The sequence below is a fragment of the Galeopterus variegatus genome, unplaced genomic scaffold, assembly GCF_000696425.1.
Source record: "Galeopterus variegatus unplaced genomic scaffold, G_variegatus-3.0.2 Scaffold96, whole genome shotgun sequence".
NCBI classification, from domain to species: Eukaryota; Metazoa; Chordata; class Mammalia; order Dermoptera; family Cynocephalidae; genus Galeopterus; species Galeopterus variegatus.
In genome coordinates, this window is record NW_007726207.1 from 55140 (window position 1) to 77359 (window position 22220).

Sequence of the window (22220 nt, forward strand, 5' to 3'; positions counted from 1 at the left end):
GCGCTGCTCCCGCGCCTCGCTCAGCCAGTGAGCGGGAACCGGTCTGTATGTGGGATCCGAACCCTCGGGCAGGAGCGCCACCGCGCTTCCCAAGCGGCACACTTATCCAGTGCGCCACCGGACCAGCCCCTGAAAAATCTATTTTTAAGCTTATCCTCATTGCTGGCAGAATTTAATTCTATGCTTTTGTAGGACTGAGGTCCCCCATTTCCTTGTGGCTATCAGTGGGGGCTGCTCTCAGCTCCTAGGGACTGCCCACATTCCTTGCCATTTGGCCCCCTCCATCTTAAGTCAGTAATCAGGCATCAAATCCTTCTAATGTTTTAAATCTCTGACTTCCTCTTCTGCCACTAGCCACAGAAAAGTCTCTGCTTTTAAATGGTTCATGGGATTAAGTCAGAACACTGGATAAATCTCCTTATCTTAGGATCAACTATTCCTTATAACATAATCTAACCATGTTACTATAATCTAACCATTTTCAATGGAATAAAATCCATCATATTCAACATCACAGGGATTTTGCAGGGCACGAACATCAGTGAGGGGTGGGAAATCTTGGGGGCCAACATAGAATCCTGCCTACCACAGGGTATTAATCATCGACCAGGGAATGTCAACTAAAAAAGCCATGGGAGACTGTTTGATTAAGTACTCTCTAAGGTGTTTAATAAACATGACTTTTAAAATAACAAACCATTGGTACCAACTTTGTTTCTCGTGATTTTGGTAGCTCTACTATAGTGATTTCCAAACTCATGGAAGTTATGACTCACTAATAGGTTTATGACTCACCTATTAGTGAGTCATAAAATCAACTTAATGGATTGAAACCAACTTATTTTTTAATTGAAATAATAAAAGAGAAGAAAAAAGAAATATTATAGAGCAACTGATTGAGTGTGATGAAGTGCTTGAAATTTTAAAATCAATCCAAAAAATGTCTCAGGTTGGGAGAAGCTCTCTATAATCAACTTGTTTTCAGTTATATGTACATGCATGTATCCAAGGCGATATCCATAGTGGTCAGAAAACTTTGAAAGCCACTAATTTAGATTATGAAGAACTCTATCATTGCTGTGCAAAGCCTTTACTCTAATCAATAAGTATTATGCTTAGTGTCAAGTCTAACATTCCTTTACACTATGCTGGAAAGTACACTTGAGAATTCCAAAATTCTATAGTTTTATAGCATTAACTTCTCCTAGAAAACTTCAGTAAGTGATTTCTTATTCATTATTATGTAATTATTTTTGTACCTTTCATTTTTGTTTTTTTTTCCCCCTTTGGCTTCAGCCAAGAGAGTTTTCAAGGATTGCCCATACCTGGGTCTCTTTAAATACATTGAGTTTAACAGATCTCTAAATTAACAAGTATTTTTTTATTACTAGCATGTTTCTAAATCATTTCTACATTGTCTGAAGGATACTCATTATTAGTGATAGATATTTAGAAGACAAGTGTTCCCTCTGAGCTTGTCTGTCCATAGAAATCTAGGTGGCAGCCTAATTCCCTACACAACCATATTAAAAGTAATTCAGCTGACAGTTACTGAGTGCTTCTCCATACACCAGCATGAGGCTCAGCTCCAAAGATATGAAGAAGAATAAAGCTAGTCCCTGTGCTCAGGGCATTTATACATCTCCAATCTTGGAACGTATGACCAATGTCCTTTCTATATTAAAAAAAAAAAACGTTTCTTATTGTTCAAACTGTTTGCTTTCCTCTCAGATCTACTTCTGTCTCATTGAATAGTCTGTCTTCTGCTTTATTCCTCTGTGGGATAAATCTGGGTTTTAAACAAATGATCAAGATGTTTTCATTTACCAAGTTTTCCCAATCTGTGTTGCCTGACATCCTGCAGTACAGATTTCAGAAATCAATAAGCAACACCATTATTTTCCAAAATATTAACAAGTAACCAAATTTTTAATGTTTGACAATATACTTTAACTTATCACCTTTAGATCTTGGTTTTCTTTGAAATCAGACCTGAAAATGTCTTAAGGGAGAGGGATAACCTCTACAATAATGTTAATTTTTGTAAAGAAATGTTTGATTGAAGCCCATTTTGAAAGAGAGATTATAATGAGATGAAGATTATTTCATGGTCGTTGTGTGTTTATGTGTTTCTAAAGAGAAAGAGTGACTACCACGCCCTCCACATCCACAGGCAAAGGGTCATGTTGGTCAGTGTCTCACTAAACTGTATATTAAAGATTCAACTAAAAACAAAAATATAAGAATAATGTATTACAGGCAATAAATTGGAACCCGTCTAACAGTGGGTCACCATCATAACTGAAATTATACTACATATTACAGATATGTCTACCCTCAATTTATTCCACTCACTGAACCAGGGCAGGAAGGTGGGTTTTTGCCACTTGGTAAGTCAAAGAAAAATCAAGACTGCTGGGAGAGTTTCCTTCCCCACAGAGCAGCTTGTCTCGGGTGTTCACACACATATCCAGTGAAATGGAGTCATTAAATGTAACACACTGCCAGAGAGATGAAAGGCAACCAAAGTGACACAGGTCAGTTAGATCTCAAGAGAAAAACCAACATATGTCCTGTCAGAACATGAAACAGAAACCCAAAGGACAACACAAATTTTGCTGTACACAAAATAAATGTCCATTTTCCTATATCTACTTATTTAGATAGTCTTATATTACACAAAGAAGAATGTCAATAGACCAACTTCTACTTATTTAATCCTCACATGTTACCACCACCACCCACCACACCAATATGAAAGATCCCATACATTTTTTAAATAAAAGATGGTCAAAATGGCAAAGTCTGACATTATTGCTGGTGAACAAAATAAGGATTGATTTTTCAAGGTTAGTCTAACATTGGGGGGATTTTTTTGGTGGGGGGATGTATAGGAATATGACGTTACTGGCAAGATAGCTAAAAGATCTGCAGAAGACAATTTGAAGATAGACCAGGCAGTGGTGATGATGCCAGATCATTAAAAGAAGGGTCACAGATTCAGATATGTACAGAGTCACCCAGATGAAGTAAGTAATGCAGCTGGTCTAATACAAGACCATAGGGAGTGTCACCACATTGAAAAGCACCTGCTCAGCCTGGATGTGCAGCACGACTCTATCAAGTCGCCACCATGAGGGAAGTGGGATGAGCAGTATCAGATCTTCTAATTTTTCAAAAAAATCTGAAGATCTGGGGATTTTCTGAAAAACATTGTCAATGTTTACCAAACTGAAAAGGACAAACAAAACTTATATATAAGCCATTTTGAGCTCAAAGGCTGCTATTGTCATATGTGGTCTCTCTTCTGGAAGGAAATAGTTATATGACATAAGGAAAAGTTCTCTGTAATTTGGCTAATATTAACAAAATTACAACAAAGTTTTGGAAGTGCTATTATTTTTCATCATTAACTTGACTCAGTTTCAGCTTACCCTTTTGGCTGATGTTGATAAAAAACACACACAGTCACCCTGAGAGGACATCATTTCTCAATAGAGAGGACTTGAAGGTCATCAGGACCTGGGATCAACTTGGGTATTGGTCTCAATGCCCAACAAGCCCCTGGAGCAAAACAAGACATTATAAATTAAAAACTCCTTTAAAAAGGCCATTGTTTAATTCCCTAACGTTGGTACATAGCCTGAAGAGAAGAAAATACTATTTTAATATCTTTCTCCCACATAAATGTCACTCAATTGTACAGGCATATTTGAAGGGGATGTTTGTGTTACTTCCAATCCCTTTATGGCTTGAAATGTCAACACATAGTCAATAGCTCATTCCCTCTTGATCTTTTAGAACTAATTTTTAAATGAAACCAATTATTCATTTTTAAAACTCTCTTGCTCTGATTAGGACAGATTCAGCTTTAGGTTCTTCATCCACCTCTCAATCAATTGGCTGTCTTTCCTGATCATCCACCTACCTTCACAACATCATGACTCGACTTGTTTCCCAAGTCTTCAAGTCTGATGCAGACTGGGGCTGAGCGCTTCTTGCAGAGGTCTTTTACTACTCTCACAAAGTTGCCTTTCTTCAGTCCATCACAGAGCAATTTACTAAACATCCTCTCAGCACAGCTGATTTGCAGTGAACTTTGCCTCAGTCAAGTGACTTTCACCCATGCCCTTGAAGCCAAGTAATTCCACTGTCACCATTAAAACTTGCTAAGTAGTTTAATTTGACCTCAGTCACTGGCCTGAATTTCAAGTCCTTATGGACAAGATTCCTTCAAAACTGTAAAATTTGGTTTTCCCTTTGGCATCTTGGAAATTTTTCTTTAGTTCATATTACTTAAAACTGCTTTGCCAAATAAGGCACTGACCATTTTCTAATTTTCTTTCTTTTTATTTATTTATCTATTCGTTTTTGTAAAATTTCTTCTTTTCTAATAGTATGGCTCCCAAAGAAAGAAATTACAAATGGTGCCTTTCACTGTACTCCAAGTGAAGACTTGTAGGATATGAAATATTAAAAGTTGTACTCAGAACACAGAAAGTGCAACAGATAAAGAAAAATGACTCCTTGCTGAAGTTCACTGGACTCTTAGGAGCATATATTTTCTTCTCAAGAAAATCAAATGCGCAAACATACTTCAGCACTGAGCACCGCATCCAGCTCAGCAGGTTGCAATGGGCTCTCCATACATATTATTGACCTCCTTCTTTAAGGATTGTGAATGTCATCAGATAGATCCTTACAGACTGTCAGTTCAGTAATTCTTTGGGTGAGTTCACAGAGTAATAGCAGATGTATATATCAAAGGCAAAGTGGGTAGGAGTTATTGATTATAAATCACTCATCATCATTTTCTACAGTATAAATGTAAGGGTTCTGTATATTATATAGAAATACAGATTCACATGTGGATGTTATATGTGAGTATGGGGGACTGACAGGAAGAGATACAGATATGTATGAGAAAGAGACTTCAAGGAGAACCAAGTTTTAAGGGAAGGAGAGAAAATGTAGACATAAAAATATATTAAAATTAAGGGCCGGCCCGGTGGCGCACTGCTACAGTGCGCCGCTTGGGAGCACGGTGGCACTCCCGCTGAGGGTTCGGATCCCACATACAGACCGGTTCCCGCTCACTGGCTGAGCGAGGTGCAGGCGCAACACCGAGGGTTGCGATCCCGTTGCCGGTCCCGGTCCGGTATGGGCGCGACACTGAGGGTTGCGATCTGTTGCTGGACACGAAAAAAAAAAGACAAAAAGGAAAAATATATATATATATTAAAATTAAAATGTGAGCTTCTCTTCAGGAAAAAGCTTCAGGTGTGAAATAATCAGGATTCTATGGAAGGCTGATGGATTCCCAGGAGACAGAGAGGGCTCAGCACTGACTCCCCAAAGGTAGAAAGTGAAGGATCTCACCATATGGAACCAGATAGGGACTGCAGAACCAAGTAGGTATCCTAGGGAGAAATCTCCTCATTTATATCCAGCCTAAGACTGCTCATTCCCTCAAGAGTTCCCTAATATAGTTGATTGAAAAGGGAAAAAATGGGAGCTTTCCTTCTCCCTATAAAGTTTCTAAGATAATTTTTAAATATTATATTTTTATGGGTTACATTTTTATTAGTCTAAGCCAGGAACATTTGTTGAGGTCTCTGAGTAGAGATCTTGTTTCTTTAGAACAAATGAAAACTTAGATAAGGAAAAGAAAGTGAAATATCGTATTTATCCCCCTAAGACTGAGTTAGAGGACATAGCTTATTGTGAGAACCATGACAAACCTGCAAACTAAGCCCAAGAAGCAGGCAGATTTTACCTCCCTTTTGTAGGCAACATTAAACAGTAGAAACTCTCCTTTCTCTGGGTGGCATGGTAGAGAACTCTTTCTTCCTGGGCTAGCTAGCCCCAAAGAGAAAAAAAAATGCAAAACCGAGGCAGAAATGAGTTTATTTTTCCCCAATTCTCCAATCAGATAAGTCACCCCTATTTGCCAAGAATAGAGAGAGTAAGGAGGTGGACAGATACTGAGAGCATTATATTAATCAAGCTCTCCTAACATGGTCACGTATTATACGCAATGATGTAAGGAAGTCAGCACAGGCAAGTCATGTTTCTACCTAACAGTGTTTGCAAGAACTGTTTGAAAGATAACTGCTACTCATTCTGTTGTAATAGACTTTCCCATATAGCATAAATAATGTAATAATATAATTTTGATAAGATTCCTTGTCCAAGCCTTTAGTTCAGTAAATAGTCAAAAAGAGATTGCACATAGAAAGAAAAGATGAGAGATAGGCAAGATAAAAAGAACTTGAGGAAATCACACTTGTCTTTGGACAATTAAATATCAGTTTCTTAATTTCCACTAATTCTCCCTAAAACTATAAATTTTAGAATTCAGTTTAAGGATAATCACCATTTTACTGGGTCCTAACACCAACCAATGCCCATCTAATATGGTAAGAAACAAACATGGACTGTGCCCTGAATTTGCCTGACAAATTCACTAAGCTGTGATTTTTAAAAAACATAAAAAGTGAACTTGAGAAGAAGAGCACTTACAAAAGGAAGAAGAGACTCATAAAGAGTCATTTATTCAAGCCTCAAATCTGTCACTATGGCATTGGATAGACCCAGGTCATTCTCACCTCTAAAATTTAGGAGCTAAACAAGATGATCTCCGAAGGCTCTTTCAGATCCAAAGTTTCATACTCTGTTATCCATAATCACTTTTAATGCTGTTAAATATTCTCAGTTATTTATGAACCAAGTTAGAACCTGCCGGAGACCAGCTCCGCAGGATTTGCTGGACCTGAATAGGTGGTGTGGTGTCAGCGAGGAAAGAAAGAGATGGACCACAGATGTCTAGTGCAAGTGTGGACAACAACCACAAGAATCTTGCTTTATTTATATGTTTTTACCTAATCTTTTACATATTGATTTATTTTTTAATCAAAACATTTTTTATTTTGTTTCTATTGAAAAAGAAAGGTCAAAACGTTCCAAGGCACTCATGTTGTGACAAGAACATCTACTCATGCATCAATAGTTCACCCCAAAGCCTGTGGTTTGTGACCAGAAAACTATACAATAGCAGCATGTTTGGCATTAGATAGTGTCAGACTTTTGATCTGAATTACAATTTTTGATCTTTTAAACTTAACACATAAACTTATATTCTAAATTCTTATAAAATCTTACTTATATTTAATAATTTAATGTCTTATGTTTATATTTATTATTTTAATTTATGACCAAAATCACAATATATACAAGATGATTTTATATAATAAAACTTGATTATAACGTTTTATTATATTTTATACTACTATTAAAAACAATTATACTATAAACTAATCTAAACAAAATCTATTAATATCAAAAAACCTTTTATATATTGTTATTATTTTACCTATTCATCTTTATAGTAAAACTTTCTAATTTTTTTACCAATTGACTCTGGGAACAGTACAAGGAACAAAGTGAAAAATTAAATGAATCCTACTCAAACTAACAAAAACGCAATATATCATTCTTATTATTACTAGGGAAACAACATGTACTTGGCAAATCAAGTGAAACTGTGGGAATGGGGGGAAACAAAGAAATCTGTAACTGGTTGATGATCAATTCGTTGTGAACGCCACTGCACTAGGACCTGCCATCTCCCTGGGGGAATGTAAATAGAAACCTAACATAATAGCTTCATTCCACAGGTACAAGAGCATGACCACAGCCACAATGGGTAAATGCACACATCACTAACAAGGAAGATTAATGGCAAAATTAAATGGAGCCAACCCATACTGGGAACATGCATCAAAAACACCTTTAGTACTGACAACATCTTTTAAATAAACCAGTTAATTTTGATGTATTTTAACATGTCCTTTGAGAAACTCCAGGGAATTTCCCAAAGCCATACTAAGCCAAAAAGTTAGGCTGTTTAATTCTTGATAACCTCATCAAGCAACCAAAGGTGAACAAACAAGAACTTCCATGGAGCCGTACCACACACATGGAACCCCTTGTAGCCTGCAGAACAAGGGATATCACTCAGGCTCCCATGCCATTCCCTATAGCAGGATGGCTCACGGCAAGAACCATTTTAAAATATCTTCATGTTTGATTATCTTTTTCTCAATATTTTCCCAGACTCCTATACTAGATCCTACACTGGATATATACTATGTATCTTTTATTAAAAGTATGTACCCTATACTAGAGTAGCAACACAATCGATTTCTTGGTTAATCATCTCTTAATGGTTTTTCTCAGTGGTGACTACTTATACTTTCTTCAGCACATACTTATGAAAAATTGTACTCTTCCTTAACAATGGTTTTATTTACTCAGCAGGGGATGTCAGCATTGAAAATGAGCACTAAAATAAATACAAGCCTTAGCCATGCCATTGTACAAGAAATTACCCAAGTGAGTGATCAATAGAACTTTGTTGCCAACACATAAGCTGATTGTTAAAACTGAATAAGCACTTAGAGAGAACTAGGTATTGAATAAATATGAATGAGAATATTAAATTATCCTTGTTACACTGCAGAAAGGTTTGACAGTAAGCATTTACCTTCTCCAAATATTTGGAGAGCATAAACTGATTAAAATGAAAATAAAACACAATGCTAAATAAACAGCAAAACAAGAAAATGAGAAAGCAAAACATAATACTAGAAATTTGGGGACTACATTTGGAAATTTCCATAAGTTTTATCAGAGTTTCTATCAGCAATATTCAGAAAACATAGACATAGACTTTTCAAATAATAGACTATTGATGCTAGAAAGAGTTTTTCTATTTTTGTAAAGGAAGTCACCTATTTTTTGACATTCTCATCACAGAACTTCGGTGGCCACATAGTTTTCTTACCACCAATATCTCCCCAATTTGGCTATCAATGATCATGTTACACTTTTCTGTTTTCATGGCAAAATCATCTTAATTTTCTTTTTCTCATATTATATGAACTTTCAGCAAATATTCATACTTTACATCCACAAAATTACTTTCCTTGAGACAGTATTTTACATTCACTTAATAAAAACTTAACAGAGGGTTTATGACTTTAGAAGTCCTGAAGGATAAAACAAAAACAATCTTGTTAATTAGCCTGGGCCCTCATGCTCACAAATTATTCTGGGTCTTAATACACGCAGATAGAACATCCTTGCAATTATAGCACATCCTGTTGGTATCTCACTTGGCTAAGTTGCGGCTCTTCACTGATTTCAGATGTCTCCACACAGAGATGCTGGCAAGTGTAAGAAGAGCTGACCAAGTATTTTGCTGCCTGGAAGATCAATTCATCCTATCTGCAATGCTGAGTATGTTCATTATATTTCCCTCCTTCAACACTATGCCAGCACCAAAAACTCGTAGAAGCTTACTAATGAGCACTCAGGCTGTTCCAGTGATTGAAGATGAGGTGTAACTAAGGGAGTTTTATTTGGTGCAACTTTGAAAAGAATACTTATGATCATGGAATGCTTGGGTGACCATTTCCCTTCTAACACAAAAATTCTTTTTTCCTCTGCTCCTAATGCTACTCAGAATGCAGACTAGAGTAAGTAAAATTATATATATGCAAAGAAGAGTTATTCTAATCAGTTAATTAGTACACTTTAGCAATTAATATTACATGTAATGATGTAAATGTCCAAAAACATAATATTTTTTCATAGTTTAGCAGGCCCTTAATGAAGACCAGTTAAGCCAGAGATCTCAGACTGGAGCATCAATTGAATTTAAATTAGGAAAAAGCAGAGTTAGCCTGTTAATAGCTTTGGCCAGTTCATGGAAAATGTTGCTGAAGTCATCCTAAATCTATTCAAATGAAATGGAACTGGATGAGTCAGCATGTTTGTCATCCCTGGGAGCAGAAATAGTGCACTATACCCCAACCACAACAAAGTAAGGGGTCTGGGTAGAGTCACGATGGCACACTCACTGGAAGAACTAATTATTTTCCAAAATCTCTACTTTTTATTTTAAAACCTCATTTCAAACTTGTATTAATTAAGAACAATTTAGTGGATCTTACAATGCTAACACTGAACTAAAATAAATTCAACATATTCTTTCAGCTAGTTCTCAATATGAAAATGTGCCTTTCTGTACTTCAGTCTTAACCTCAAGATCCTAGCAAATTAAATAAAATAGTATCTGTTTAATCCTCTGGTCAATTCAGATAAATTACATACAATTTATACACCAAATATAACATTAATTCCCCATATACATAAAGAATGCTATTAATTTGCCTATGCTGGGTTATAATGTGATAATAACCAATCTCAAAATTTCAGTGGCTCACAACAACAAAAGCTTTGTCTTATTGTGCTTTTTCTCTCATCCATACTGCATGCCCATTATGGTTCTGCTCAATGGTATCTTCTTAACAGCATTCAGGCTGACAAAGTCACCTTTATCTAGGACGTTGTCCATCTCACAGTGAAGCACACTCTGGCTTAGAGTTTCCACTTGAAAGTGACAAACATCACTTTTGTTCACATTTTCTTGGCTAAACAAAACAAGCCTTATTGCCAAGTCTGATGTCAATGGGATTCAAATCCATAATCCTTCCACAGAAAGACACTACAAGAAGGGGCACAGCAAGGAGGATGGAAAAAAATTTGATCCATATTAGAATGTATTACACTCTGCTCTCTGATTCAAAGATACTTAAAATCCTCTTTCCATATATAAAATATAAATCATTCCCATTCCATCTTCACAAAAGGACAATCCAAAAGTCCCATGATCCTGTCAAGGCACAAGGCTCAAACTCTCATGAGACTTTTCAACATTAGGTCCATATGTGATGCCTCTTGATGCTAACACCCAGAACTAAAAAGCCAAGTTATCAGCCCTCCCTTCCCCAGACCCACCACAATGAACACTCCCATTCAGAAATAGGACAAATGAAAGATACAAGCAGCCCTTGTTCCATAGGAATTCTAAAATCCCACCCACAGTCATTGCAAGCACCCTACCTTGAAGTAGGTGTTATGAACTGAATGTTTCTGTCCCCACCCCAAATTCATATATGGAAGCCCTAAGCCCCAGTGTGGCTTTATTTGAAGATGAGGCCTCTAAGAAAATAATTAAGGTTAAATGAGGCCATGAGGGTGGGACCCTGATCCAATAGGATTAATATTCTTATAAGAAGAGACAGAAGAGAATTTATTCTCACCTCCCCAACCCACCCCTGCCACACATATACACAAACAAGCACACACACATCATAGGCATGCACCGAGGAAAGGCCAGGTGAGCTCAAGGGGAGAAGGCAACTGTCTATAAGCCAGGAAGACGGCCCTCATCAGAAACCCACTGTTCCAGCATCCTGATCTGAGATTTCTAGACTACGAAACTGTGAAAACATCCATTTCTGTTCTTTAAACCATCCAGTCTGTGGTATTTTGTTATGGCAGCCCTAACAGACGAATCCAGTAAGAAATGTTTCTTGGTTAAGCTCTGCGTCTGCCTGGAGGAGAAGCCCTCTATTCTGTTCTTCTCAATAGCTCTCGGCTCTGCCCTCTCGGAGAGTCTTTATCCATTATCTTCCTTGACCTCAAAAAAGGATATCAAAGCATATGACCTCCTTAGAACCTGGGCACATTTGACAACCTGTTTCCTGCACATAAAAGATTAGAGGCCCAATGGTCAAATTAAGTTTTGAAAATTGAGTATCTTTTAGTTAAGGCTAGTGGATTTTTTTGGTCACATTAGTCTATAAGAAACATAATTTCTTGACTATTTGATTTAAATCAACACCATGTGACAAGAACCATATAGCAATTTTTTTTAGAACCTCTACTCTACTCTACTCTAGATTTAGCTTGTCATGTTTCCATGAGACAGCTAGGTTCTCAGTTTGTTCTACCTGGGAAATTTTATCTGGTTAAAAGAATTTAGTGGGTGTCACCTTAGTCACTTTTAAGATTTTTAAGAATAAGATTTGGGGGCCACACCCTTGCTTTTGTCAAAGTCTGTTTCAATTAGTCCATGTTGCTGCGAAGCCTTTACAGTTTTATCTTTTATAAGCTGGGGTCTGTTTAATATTGTGTATGGGCTGCTTATAGTTATCTGTGTCCAGCAAGTAATTACAGAAAAGAGATGAGCTCGGAAAAGAATAGGCTAGTTTGCAAGCAGAAACGAAAGAGAATAGAGTCAGGGAAAAGAAATCAAAAGCCTCTGCTTATTACAGAGCATATCAGTTCTGCTTATATTTCACTGGCCAAAGCAAAACTCATGCCTGATCATACATTAGTGGAGAAGGGAAGTATAAATTCTTTCACAGGGAGGGACAGTGAAAATTTGGAACAATAACACGGTCTATCACAAGGCTTTATAATACATAAAATTTTCATTATATGCATATATTATTCCTTCAAAATGGGTATAAAAAGCAGATAGTAGTATCAACCTCATCCTTCAGAATATGAAATGAAAGTTCAGGGAAATTTAAATCATAATCCAAGATCACAGAGCTTATAGGATAAAAAGTTGACCTAGAACCCTAGATTTCTGATGTTTAGTGAAGCATTCCTTTTACTACATAAGCTGGTACTCACGAAATACAACAGTTACACAATACTGGTATATGAACCCAAATGCCTCTGGAGGCAGGGAACACCAAGGTGAGAAACAATATGTTGGTTCTGAAGAGCTCGGGGTTCCAGGCCCAGCTCTCTATTTACTACCTGTGCAAGCCTCAGAAAGTCACTTAAACTCTTTGTAATTCAGTTTCATTACCTGTAAAGTGAAAATTCTTTTTATTTAAAAGTGTTTAAAGCACACTCTCAGATACTAATTTAATACATATATTTGACAGTTCAGTAAAAATTAGATCAAGAATATGGAAAAAATGAACAAAAAGCTAAATGAAAGTACAAAATAGGCATATTTGCCGGAACTTTTTATCCCTTAATTACATTCCTTTTTCTCTATATAGAATGCGATCTTTTTTCAAAGATGCACCCATATACTATGCTACACACTAGGATCATTTATGCAATTAATATGAAGTATCAAAAGCAGCCATTTAAAATTCCAAGCCTTTCACATGAGCAGCAAAACCACAGGATTTAGGTAAAAATGAGGATTGGAAAAAAATGCATATTTGATTTCATGTCAAATATAGATTTTATTATAAATACATAGTGTTAGGTGCAGTACAGGAATGATATTATCCTCATTTTCCAGGTTGAATAACCCTTGTTCCAAGAGGTTAAATCACTAATCACTTAAATGTTAAGATCTTGGACTTAGAAACCACTGTGTGATAAAAACTCAAAAATTCTCATTCTAGATAATCATATTCTCATGGACTTAGGCACAACCGATATGAAAAAATTTACTCACAATTCCACTTCTCGTCAATTCTTCCCATGCACAAATATATCATAATATCAATCTCACATAAAGCCACAGAAAGTGCCATTTCTACTACCCCTATATTTACTATTATAATATTAAAATGTTAGCACACAAGGCTCTAAATCTTGAACACATTCCTTTTACTATATTCATAAAGTTCAATGTGATTTCTTAAATATAACATGAAGAAAAAGTCTTCTATTATTACTGTGAAATCTAAACTTGAGCACATGTAGAAATAATGTGTCTGGTGCAAATTTTAACAACCATCAATATCTAATGACTATTAGGGTTTGGACATTTATGCTCTGATCCAGCTGAAGTTCACACAATCAGAAATTATATAATCATATACACTACTGTTTATTGTTCAGAGGGCAAAAAACCCTAAGTAACAGGCAAATCTTAAACAGAAATGATTTTCAAAGCTTCAAAAATCACCATCATTGAGTTAGAAAGAAATAGGCTCACACAGTGAGTCACATCAGGATTAGCATCAAATTTATCAGATGACAGAGAATCTGCCCTTCTCAGTTAATCCCACAAAGGGAAGTTCACTCTTCCAGAAAGAGAAGAATCCACACAAATTATAATGAGTATCAGGAACTCTGGTCACAGCATTACAGGAAGCATACTGGCAAATACAGATGATTCCTAAAGTGGCAGGAGAGAGAGAAAAATGATAACATTTAACATCTGCACCAAATAATGAGGAAAATGGGTGTATTCTGGGAAAAATCCCCCCCCCCTTTTTTTGGTAACTACTTGGATTTCAACTTTTAAAAAGTGAAATTTTACACAACCTTTTTGCTAGTTGGAATGTAACAATTAAAACAATAAAATATTACTAAAATTCCTGCAAAAATGTAAAAGATCTATAGAATCCAATCTTGGTGAATGTGTGATGGAATGAAATTCTCATATTCAGAATATAAACTGCATGATTGTTCAGGATGGCATGTGGTAATGCACCTCAACATTCTAAATGTACGCAGTTCCAACAAGTCCATGTTTTGGATTTATTCTATGAAAATTTTTTAAAAATGTAAAGATGCATGTCATTGTGAAGTTCATAAGGGCATTGATTTGTTAGTAAAATCTGAAACAATCTAAAAGTTCACCAATAAAGCATCAAAATACCATGCAGCTATTAGAAAGGATCAGATAATTGCTAGGTATTGGCTTATCATATATTACATGAGTAAATGCAGATTGCAGTGCAGTATGCATAATATAGAACATATACACATTTAAATGTGCACTGAAGAAGACCGGATAATAACAGAGTTTCTCTCTGGAAAGTGTGGGATTACTGGGCACCTTAGAATCTCCCAATATTAAATCTTGGCCCAATATTTAGATGCAGATCTAAATATTGGACCAAAAATATTGGAAGGATCATATTGGACAAGGCAAAATGTACCCTCATACATACATATGCTGTTGATCATTTTATTAGTGTATTTGCATAAGATCTCTTTAAATGCTGTAGGGCACACTCATGACAAAATGGCTTAGACCAGGAAATAGCATATAAGTTCAAGACTGCTTCACATCTTGTCTCATACTAACACCAGTATGCTAGTATTTGGGGCAAGTAAGAGAGAAATTATAGTATAATATTAAATACATCACACATGTATCTGTCAGCACTATCTCCCATAATCATTCCTTTCCTGAACATATAGAAGACACTCAGCTAGACATGGAGCTACTTTTTAATACATAACCAAGGGGTAAAAAAAAAAAAGCAGGTTAAAATACATCATGCCGAACCCATTAAAAGTGCTTTTTAAGTTTTAGGCCACAACTTATACAAGTCAGTATCTCTCTCTCTCTCTCTCTCTCTCTCTCTCTCTCTCTCTCTCTCTCTCTCTCATATAACCAGTAGTTTTGCTGCAAAATTGGTTTTTCAGCTAAGCCATATGTTATCTTTATTTTTAAAAGTTAAAAATGACATATTATACATTCTAAGTACCCATCATCAAGCTCTAAATAGAAGGGAAGAACAGTGAACGAGTTTCAGACATACAGAATAAGATCAAGGAAAAGAGCAACAGACAAATGCAAAATTGCAACAGATTCCTTCATTTTTGCCAATGATGTTTCTGCAGGGTGTCTCTATTCTCCACCTCTATTAACTTAACAAATGTCTTAACTATGTTATCCGCATAATGATATTGGGAGAAAGGCTTTGGCAGACCTACTCTAAGATGTTAATAGAGTGCCTCAGAAAATAAATATTATTTTCATTTATCTCATTAATCTTGGCCATTTCTTCTTTCCCTTTAGCCAGACTGCTTCGAAAAGACAAGTACTTTATTCATGTGACAGAGTTATAGGAAAATTGCCACTCAGACTTAGAAAATGAGCCTTTTCCATTTTCTGACAACCATTTATCTCTCTGCCATCAGGCAATATCTAAAATTTTTATGTGGGTCTTATCTTAAAGACGAATTCCTGTTGATCTCAATTCCTGTTGTCAATATATTTTTAACCTTTGAAGGATATGCTATCTTTTCAAAACAGCCACATTTTATTTGCCAAGGGTAATACTATGACCACTTAAAACAATTATCAAAAAAACTTTGGCAAGCTATCATATTCTGCTTTTTATATCATGACCTCATTCCTAAGTAATTCACAAAAATATGTTTCAAATGAATTAAGCATCATTGAAAATTAACACTTAATGAAGCAGATACGGAGATTGTAAAAATTGTTATTAAATTTAATTTTAAATAATCACAAATGATAAAACCATAATAGATTTTTAACTTCAAATTCCACCCTCCAAACTTTCATTTTTATTTTTTATAAAGAAATACACCAAAATTTATGCAATGTACATAAATCTCTCTGACATTCTAGTTTTTCAAATTATCTTCATTTTCCCCTCACCAGTTCCTGTATCCTCTCTATTATAATTTGTCTTAGCATTCTTAGTTCTTTCCCTGACCTCTCACATACATTTATGTGTAAGCTACTGCATTTTTGCTGTTCCAGGGAATTTTTATCCCTAAATTGGTGAGTCTTTGCTGTTCTGCTTTTATTTTAATGAGACTTCACATATTGCTTATTTGTTGCTATATCCTTTTTACTTCCCTTACAATGTTGGCTGTATCCAAAAATCTTTTGTTTTGTGTGGCAAATGCAAACCTTGTTTGAACAGGTTCCCCCTTCCATCGGAAGATCTTGAATCAATCAATCCCCCAATTCATATTTACTTTAACCAACAGTTCATTTGCAAAGAATGTCTTATGAGATCCATCATGAAAATCTAGTCTTTTTTCCTACAGCATCTGTGCTGTATTTTCTGTTTATCTTCCAGATCCACTTTCCTCCCTCCACTCTGCTCCATACCGTGGGAAACTGATCCACACCAACAGGGTCCCTTGCCTCCTGGCTTCTAGGTGAAGTCACCCAATGGAGAACATAGTCAGGAGCTTGGCAGGCAGGAGGCAGGTGAAGTTGAGGTCATTATTGCCCTTGCTTCCTCTCCTGATCTCTGTGAATTAGTGGACCCTGCCAGGCAATCTTCTCCATGCAGCTACTCTTTCCTGCTTCTGACTACCACTTCATCCCGTTGCTACTTCAGATCTTGGGGTGGAAGCAGCTCCTCATTTGGCTAGCCTTTGGGTTCTGAACTGTCTTGCATTCGTTTGATTAGTACCTTGTACACTTTAGTAAGTGATAGATATATTTATTAAACTTTCCACAGTCTATTCAAATTGAATGTGATTCTAAATGCTATAGCTTCTTAAAGACCTTCGAAAACACTCTGAAATTCAAATTTAGGAACTTTTATTTTGCACATGTAGGTCCTTTGTTACCTTACTTTCCCAGTTTTTTATTCAAGTCATTGGTGTTTGAAAAATTTTGTATCTTATGATTTTCTTTTTAAAAATCTGTGCATGACTATTGTTGAAAATATGAAAATTATGAAGAAAAAACACATGTATAATGCCAACACCAGGAATAAGCACAGTAAACAGTTTGACAAATTTTTCTATGAAATTTTACACAAATATATAGCTTACATTTTTGTTCAACATCATAAGAAATTCCTCGCATCACTTTGAACTCTATAAAAATTACTTTCAGTGACCACATGAAATTTTTTCAGTAAATATAATTTACTATACTGTAGTAAACATAGACATCTATGTTGTTGCTAATATTCACCACTTCTAATAACACTTCTACAAACATCATCGTGCATAAAACTGTCTATATCACACACTGTATTTTTTAGAATTGATTCTTAGCAGTGGAATTAATGAGTAAGTAGTCATGAATATTTTAGTCTTATACATATTATTAAATTGACTTTTAGAAAGTTTCCACTTCCATAAGTGTTATGTAAAGTAGAAAGAAAATGATATCAGAAAGTTATTAGGTTCTATGAGAGAACTGAGGGAGAAAGTGACTGACTAGAACTACCAGAAAATCCTTTATGTAGAAGATGGCATTTGGTCTAGGCCTCGAGAAAGAGCTAGGATTTGAGCAGCAAAATATGAAAAAGAAAAGTAAGTCCATCGAGGGAACCAAGATAAGTGAAGCCATTAAACTAGGAAAATGGAAGATTCATTTGGGAAACAGCAAAATAATCAGCACGAAAAGCATGCACTATGCTTAAGAAAGGCAGAGGGAGCCACTGTGATTTTAACGCAGGGGCTGTGAATATCAGAAAGAGATTTCAAGTAAATTGTTGCATCAGGTCTCTCTACTGCATAGGTACCTATCCTTTAATACACGAGTATTATCTGCTCTCTATTTCCAATAATAAGTTATCTTCAGGAGAACCTTCTCTTTCCACTAATTTTTAAACCTTCAGAAGCAGAATTTGATACTACACCCCACCAGAACCAATAGCACTAGCAATTGCCATCATATTCTGCCTCAGTATTGATATCCACAGTATATCAGGTCTGACATTCCCTCTTATAGCCTTAAAAGGCTTGCTTGAATTCATCTGAGCATGTGTCTTTCATTAGGCTCTTCTTATTTTTTGTCTTTAATTCTGTACTCTTGAAATGATTCCAAGCCCATCTGCTTTCCTCTTAATCTGCTTTTCATCAGAAGGCATTCTTGTGTCCCCGTATGCCTCTCCTTAACCCCACTAGTTTACCAAATGTAACATACGGATGTTCCCTGAGCTGTACACCCAGCAGGTCACTGACTGCAGCTCAGTATCTGTGTAATCTCTGCTAGTCACTGTAGACTAGTCTCTGTTAAAATAACAAATAAATCGCAAAATATCATCGGTATGACCCAATTACAGTTTATTTCTCACTCAGGTGTAGCATGGCATGTATTGAGCTGCCCTCCCTCAACTTGTAGCTATTCCACTGCAACACTCAGCCTTCAAGGTCACTGCAGAAGTAGGGTGCACTGGAGGGTCAAGAGAAATGCTTTAAGGGACATTTCTGCCCTCATCTCACTGGCCAAAACTCAACCTAACTGCAAGGTGCGCCTAGAAAAAAGAAATGGTGTGATGAAGCCCAGGAGACATCTGCCCCGGATGGTTAATTCCATGTAAACCCCCATTTTAGTTCAATTTCATACTTACATTCTTAAGTCTAAAACCACACCAGAAAGTTCTTTTCACTGTGACGTTTAATGCAGAACAAAGATTTCTACACCCTGAACCACACATTTTCCTTGAGGGAATGAACAGAACTGTTCTGTACAGTTGTTCTATTAAATGATCTAAATCCCTTTTTCTTCTAATGCAGTCATTAAAATAGCACCAATTTTCTGAAAGCTAACATTCGCATCAAATCTGACTTATTAAGAATACGTTCCTTGAGGGCCGGCCCGTTGGCGCACTGGATAGTGCTCCGCTTGGGAAGCGCGGCGGCGCTCCCGCCCGAGGGTTTGGATCACACATACAGACTGGTTCCCGCTCACTGGCTGAGCGAGGCACGGGGGCAATGCCGAGGGTTGCGATCCCGTTGCCGGTCCCCGGTCCAGTACGGGGGCAACACTGAGGGTTGCGATCCGTTGCCAGACACGGAAAAAAGACAAAAGACAAAAAAAAAAATAATGTGAGAGTATATATTTGCATGATGATCTTACTTTGTAGTTTTATTTCTTTTTTTTAACTCTTGTTTTTATTTTATCATAATTTTTTCTTCATTGACTACTAGCCTAAGGTAGTAATGAGTTGTATAGTAATTGTGCTATTCTATGTTCCTTGAATTCATCACAACTGATTCTAATCGGAGTTCCATTACACACTGCTCTCTTCCTGGAGAGTTGCCCCTATGCACTGAAAAATATAACTCTGGATGACTACTTCTGTCAATCAAACTTTAGATTTTCTACTTCCTCCATAGGCTCCATATTTTTCCTCCTCTTGCGTCTTTTCTCAACCATTTTGTCATGTAGAATAAAAAAGATAAAATAACATGTCTGCTTTCTTTCCCTTTTCTTGCCCTCATTGTCTTCTTGTCTTTCGTTCTCCATCTATTCTTATTCTCTAGCTGTGCTCTGTCTTCCATCTTCTTCAAGGTGCTCATGCATAGCTGACTTACAGAAGTTATGGAGGAGAGGGCGTCTGATGCTCCCACTCTTTCTTGTAATTTTTCTCTCTTCATCAGAGACTACTTGCCACCGTCCCTCGTACTTTTATTGACATCCACCTCTACTTCTTGAATTTCTGCCACTTCTCAGTGTCCTCCCTCAGACCCCAAAACCATGTCATTTCAAGTATTCACTGTTACTGGAAAAGTTAAAAAACATCCCTGTGAGCTTAGTGGACAGAAATTAGCCCCATTTTATGGATAACAAAATGGAAACATGCAGCAAATAGGCAAATATCTCCAAAACTAGATCTCCTACACCCTAGAGCTGGGCTAGGCAAATTATGGCCAGTTTTTTATAGTCCACAGTTAAAAATGGCTTGCTATGGTTTCAATGCCGCCTGTCCCCCACCAAGGTCATGTTAGAGCTTAATACCCAGTATGGTATTTGAAAGGTAGTGCCTTTAAGAGAACTCTGTCCTCAAGAATGGATTAATCCACTCACGGATTAGTGGGTTAATGATTTAATGGGTTATCAGGGAGAAGATGGTGGCTGTATATGGAGAGCAAGTGACAACATAAAAACACTCTTGCCATTCTTGCCATGTGAACCCCTGCCTCTCCACAGGACTCTGTAGAGAAATCCCACCAAGAAAAGGGCCTCACCAGATGTGGCCCCCGGACCTTGGACTTCCTAGCCTGCAAAACTGTAAGAAATCAATTTCATTTTCTTACAAATTACCCAGTTTCAGGTATTCAGTTATAAGCAACAAAAACCAGAGTAATACATGGTTTTTACATTTTTAAAGAGTCGTAAGAAAAAAACAAAGAAATATGTGACAGAGACCATGTGTGGCCCACCAAGTCTAAAATATTCACTATTTAGCCCTTTATGGAAGAGTTTGCTGACACCTGTACTACACTATCACCCTATTTATTAGATTTAGATAATTATAAAGATGCTGTGTAAGTTTGGTCCTACAGGAAACATATTCCAGGGGAAAAAAATCAAGGGCAAGAGATTTATGGGGAGAATAGGAAGCAGAAATAGTCAGGGAAAGCCTTCAGAACAAGATGCAAGGCTGACACCTGCAAAAGGAGAGAGGGAAGGAAGGAGGAATCATTAGGAAGAGGATAAGATGATGGTCTCAAAAGACAAATGTACTTTTGAGAAAATTTTGGCCAGCTCAATGGAGAGCTCCAGGGCAAAGATCAATCACCAAGGACTCCCACATTGGGAAAAGTTGCCAGACCCTAGTCACCCCTTCAAGCTCAGGCATCAGCTGAAAGTAGCTCATGGGAAGAACAGCCTCGACGTGAATGCTGCTGCAGATCCCAAAAGTGAAGCAGATGGAGGTTACCAACTCTCTACACTCCTCATAACATTCTTAACCTAAGTCAGTTTCCTCTCTCTGCTGACTCTCCTACCCTACTACTTTTGTACATCAGAATTCAAATTTCTGTATCACCAGCAATCTAATTTAAATTTTCATGCAAGTGAAAATTCAATTTTCATGCAATTGTTTATTCCACTCTAACGAATAATTATGAAAAAATAATGTAAGCTGATGTGGAGTGCTTCAGCATTTGTTTAGATTTTGCACATAACAGAATATTACTGTTTCCCTATAAAAAGACAAAAGCCTTCAAAAATAAACAACTTGTATTGCCATGGACTATTTTTGCTCTTCATATTTAAAAGACGAAGTTGCTAACAAGATTACTGTCAGCCCAGGGGCCCTCTCATGACTGTTGCATAAGCTGCAGTCATTCGGGGCTATATAACAACTTTCCCCAGGGCCTGTCATGATTCTGTAGTCTACAGGACACTGCTCTGGGTCCTTCATCTCTGTCACTTGTCATCACACTGCCTGCTGACATCACTTGCCCAACTTTTTTTGTCTGCCACAATTATTCTTTAACTATCATATGCATTCATGCATGTGCACACACACACAATTGTGTGTCTCCTCACTGTGCCATCAACACCCTTGTGCATTCCCACCAGGCTGTACCTGGGACCCTCCCCTTATCTGTACTGCCTTTCCTCTGCCCTAAAAGTCCTGCCCATCTTTGAAAGCTACAGGGTCCCACTTCAGGCTCTGCTCCCTGCATTGACCTTCCCTGACTACTCTAGCTCTCAGATACTTCTGTCTCTGACCTCCCACAACTCTTTAACACTCCACTGTTCACTTTTTCTTCACGTGTGCATGTCTTGCCTCTGTAGGTGGCATTCGACTTCCTCACAATGAGACCCTGCTGCTTGGACAACTATATATATTTTTCTCCTCTACACTCATTAGATTATAAGATCTTGGAGGACATATTCATCTTTG